At 37.6% G+C, this 5,000-nt stretch overlaps 1 protein-coding gene across 1 annotated transcript in view; it reads left to right on the forward strand.

Annotated features, from left to right (window-relative positions):
- Window positions 1-5,000, forward strand: part of LOC143034270 (neuroligin-3-like) — a 502,714-nt gene that overhangs the window by 277,342 nt on the left and 220,372 nt on the right. The window lies entirely within an intron of this gene.

Consider the following 5,000-nt stretch of genomic DNA (forward strand, 5'->3'; position numbering starts at 1 on the left):
TTAACAAGCTATATAAATCGTTAGTTCGTCCACATTTGGAATATGCTGTTTCCGTATGGTCACCGAATCTCATTAAAGACATTGACAGACTGGAAAAAGTACAACGGCGAGCCACAAAACTGATTCCAAATATCAAAAATAAATCATACGAAAATCGACTAAAACACATGAATCTGTTTTCCCTAAAAAAGCGTAGACTCAGAGGTGACTTGATACAGGTCTTTAAGATTTTAAAGGGAATTGACAACATCAAAAGTGACAAAATTTTCACATTAAATGAGAATCAGACAAGAAACAATGGTCTCAAACTGTCCGGAAATAGATTCAATTTGGAAGTGGGTAGAAACAACTTTGCCAACCGTGTAGTTAATGAATGGAATAAACTTCCTGCACAGGTAGTGCAATGTAATTCAGTTCGAAGCTTTAAGAATCATTTAGATAAATACCTAAGTAAGATGCTGTAATGATTATAATTTATCTTATATTATTTGTTTTTGTTTTGTTATCATTTGTCTGTCTGATTTTCATTTATTGTTAGTTATATGTCAATTTATTATTTACCTGTTTGTTTATTATTTAACTATACCTATGCATTTATTTATGTATTTTATTTGTTATTTACATTATTATAGTTTTTATTTATTATTTTATTATTAATATGATTTTTTTCGCATCCGACCTAGCTATGGATCAAAACGTCTCCTGTCGGCATGCTCCGCCTTTGTAATCCTTTGTAAATGTCCAGAAGACTTAATGTTCGAAGACTAAATGTTCGAAGACTAAATGTCCGAAGAATAAATGTCCAGAAGACTAATTGTCCGAAGACTAAATGTCCAGAAGACTAAATGTCCAGAAGACTAAATGTCCAGAAGACTAAATGTCCAGAAGACTAAATGTCCAGAAGACTAAATGTCCAGAAGACTAAATGTCCAGAAGACTAAATGTCCAGAAGACTAAATGTCCAGAAGACTAAATGTCCAGAAGACTAAATGTCCAGAAGACTAAATGTCCAGAAGACTAAATGTCCAGAAGACTAAATGTCCAGAAGACTAAATGTCCAGAAGACTAAATGTCCGAAGACGAAATGTCCAGAGGACTAAATGTCCAGAAGACTAAATGTCCGAAGACTAAATGTCCGAAGACCAAATGTCCAGAAGACTAAATGTCCAGAAGACTAAGTGTCCAGGAGACTAAATGTCCGAAGACGAAATATCCAGAGGACTAATTGTCAGAGGACTAAATGTCCAGAAGACCAAATGTTCGAAGACTAAATGTCCAGAAGACTAAATGTCCAGAAGACCAAATGTCCAGAAGATTAAATGGATGGATCTCGTCTGGACCATTGTCATACATTAGAAATAGCTGTCGTTCTGGTCCACCAGTTGACGTCCATTCACCTGAGATAACAAGCTCCTTTAATGAAGCAGGTTCATGAGGTTGACTGGCACTTTGATGATGCCGAATGAATATTTCATAATGTTCTTGGGATATGAAATGAGTCTGAGCTTCGGTTTCCATGGTCAAGGCAGTTTAGGGGTATGCTTGACCAGGAGTGCTTTTCGCTAATGTTTTCATTTTAGATTTATTTGGCACTGCTTTAATAACACTTTCGTTACCATTGTGATTGTGTTCTATTACAAGTACTGCATTTTCATTTGTAAGAGAAGTTATTAATACACCTTTATATGAGAGTGCTAACTTGACGCATCTCCACCAAATCGTGTTAGCTTTGCTTGGTATACATGTATCCACTGTAACACAGTTTAGGCTCCCCTCTATTGCTTTTGATAATTTCCATGGTGAAAGTAAGTTCTATAGTGCGTAGTAGTGTCCCAAAGAGCCCACTAGAGTCCACTAATCTGATATCTCAAACCTGCGCCAAGAAGACTTGCGATCGATAGCGTAAACTGTAAGATCTTTATATATTACTTCTTAAGACAAATTGTACATATATTGCTGCATCGTTGCAAGACTGTCGTAACTCAAATTTCGTGATTTTTCAGGAGAAGCATTTCAAAGTATCTAAATCCTTTAATCTTAATAATTTTACCCTAAGCAACAAAACTTACCATTTTGATTAGGTAAATAGGGCTCCACTTGACTTACGACTTTATTACCAAAAGACGCAGAATTATTCGGCATTCTTATAAACCATTGTAACTCTATACTTGAAATTTTTTAGTTACGACAGTCTTGCAATGATGCAGCGATATATAGAAAAAGAACAGCCAATAAGCTCACTTCACAGCAGGGAAGGTTACATGGAAGGGGAACCTGACATGACTCCCAGCGTCTCTGACCTCCTCCCGTATTAGTCTGAGGGGAATTATCTAAAAACTAAGTCTATTGAAATTTTGTCACGTTTGAAATGTCCATAACTCATGTTCATATTTTTTCATATAAGTGCCAGAAATTAAATATGCTTCAATGACATTCCTTTCTAAAGAAATCTTTAGATGATGGATGTAGGGAAAATATGATATATTTTTTTAAAGAGTTTCAATTGTTAGTGTAATATCATGATGGCGAAATATTTGAAATCCAATTGACACCTATAACTACTGAAAATCATGCCTTAACATATAAATATTTATGTGTGCCATTTTTTCTATGCTGAAAAATGTACCATATTTTCCTGTGCCGTTTTTTCTTGTGCCATTTATTCCTATAACTTGTTCCGGTGCCATTTTCCCAACAATCATGTTAAATACCTAGTATCACCATAATCCTGTCTCATGAAATATTGTTTTGTCTCTTAAAATTCTAAGGAAAACAATGTAAACAAATGTCGGGATCATTTTGTGGATAGGGAGGGAAAGGTAGTTGCAGTGGCAAGGGCTAAGAAAATGACAGTGATGGATGGGAAAAATGGAGGAGAAATAAGAATAGATGAGGTGAAAACAGTTATCAAAATTATGAGAGCAGGTAAGGCACCTACGTTAGATGGGTATCATCCTCAGTGTATAAAAAAACTGGGAGATAAGTCTGTTGTTGTTTGCTGACGACACTGAGCTTGTAACAGGATAACAGGAGTGATAAAGTTAATGACGGGGTTTGGGAAATGTGTGAAAGGAGGAAGTTGAAAATAAATGTGGGTAGAAATAAGATGATATGTACAAGGAGAGAATGTGGCAGCAAATTGGAAGTGAGTATTAAGGGAGGAAAAAAGAGGAAGTGGATAGTTTTAGAAGCTTGGGTGCGAATGTAGCAGGAAAGGGAGGAGTGGAAGCGGAGGTAGAATGTAGATTAAGAGAAGCAAGTAAATGCCTTGGGACATTAAAAGGTGTGATGAGAAATAGACATTTGGGAATGAATACTAAGGGGAGATGAAGGTGTGATTCTGCCGACAACACTGTATGGGGCATCATACACATTATACATGAGAGAGAAAGAGTTTGAATGCGTTTGAGATGAAATGCACGGTAGGGGTTACTAGGCTGGATAGTGATAAACGAGAAGAAGAGCGATGTTGGAAAGGGAGTTGGGAGATAGGGTTGATGAAAGTGTATTGGGATGGTTTGTGCACATGGAAAGAATGCATAAAGACGGATGGAGTAAAAGGGGCATTGGAAAAGAAGGTAATTTCTGTTGAGGAAGGAAGGGGTAGGGCAGAAGAGAGGTGTGAGTGAAGAATGGTTGTGTATGAATGATGCTATGATGCATGGAAGGGGTTGGGTGAGGGAAGGGGAGGAGAGAATGGGCGAATGGTATTTTGACGCAGCCCGAAGGGATTCCCCCCCCCATCTCCTCTTTTTCTACGCGAGGGAATGGAGAGGAGGGGCTGCCGATTAAATGAAGCGCCCTTGCTGTGGATGTGCTGTGTCTTACTACATTACTTCTGCCCAGGGCAGTGGGTGACACGCTGAGATGACCCGTTATCCGGTGAATGGAGTGGAGTGTGTGGGGGATGGTGTGAAGGAAAGTACATTTATGCCTTTGGTATTGACTACTTCCCTTATAAGGGAGACAAGTTCTTGGTATATATATATATATATATATATGTATATATATGTATAGGTATATATATATATATATATATATATATATATATATATATGTGTGTGTGTGTGTGTGTGTGTGTGTGTTGAGACATTCTGACAGGTTGACGTAAGCGGAGTAGGAAACACAGGAGTCTTGGTCTTGAGTTTATTCCTGACTAGTTTTACAGGTATGCTTTGATAAATGATAAAGCATACCTGCGAAACTAGTCAGGAATAAACTCAGACTAAGACTCATGTGTTTCCTACTCCACTTACGTCATATATATATATATATATATATATATATGTGTGTGTGTGTGTGTGTGTGTGTGTGTGTGTGTGTGTGTGTGTATCTGTGTGTGTATCTGTGTGTGTATCTGTGTGTGTATCTGTGTGTGTTTGTATATATTGTTACTTATATGCTGTCTATAGAGCCTCCATCTCATTCTCCTTGTTTCCTTCCCCCAATACGCGCTCTGTCTCTATCTGTCTGTCTTAGACTTATTGCCTATTCGTCTTTTTGCGACCATTTGTCTATTCCTCTGTAGATACTCATCTCTTTGTTTCTTCTTCACTATTTTTTCACCCTATCTGTCTCCTTTGTCAGTGTGTGTGTGTGTGTGTGTGTGTGTGTGTGTGTGTGTGTGTGTGTGCGCGCGCGCGCTTTCATCACTCTCCCTCTTCTTGGCCCCTTCATCGTCTCTCTGAACGTTTCCCCATCTTTTCCTCTTCTCTTCCTTTGTCTTTCCATTTTGTGTAACTTCCTGCAAACGTTTTCTTGTAGACTCGTCCTTTTGATAGCTTTGTGGAGGAAGCAGTACTTTGTAAGCTACACTGTATTCTAAACTTTATCTAAAAAGTAAACACTTTCAGTATCCTATAAGATGTAGGGTAGCACACATTCTGTTAAAAACAAATTAATTTCCCACATGGAATCTATTTTAGCGAAACCCTCTACCTCTATTTCCTTTCTGTCATTTCATCAATGAAACTCTCTTGGAAAAGATTACATGTATCTTG

The sequence above is a fragment of the Oratosquilla oratoria genome, chromosome 2, assembly GCF_046742065.1.
Source record: "Oratosquilla oratoria isolate Oo_2021 chromosome 2, ASM4674206v1, whole genome shotgun sequence".
Taxonomy (NCBI): Eukaryota; Metazoa; Arthropoda; class Malacostraca; order Stomatopoda; family Squillidae; genus Oratosquilla; species Oratosquilla oratoria.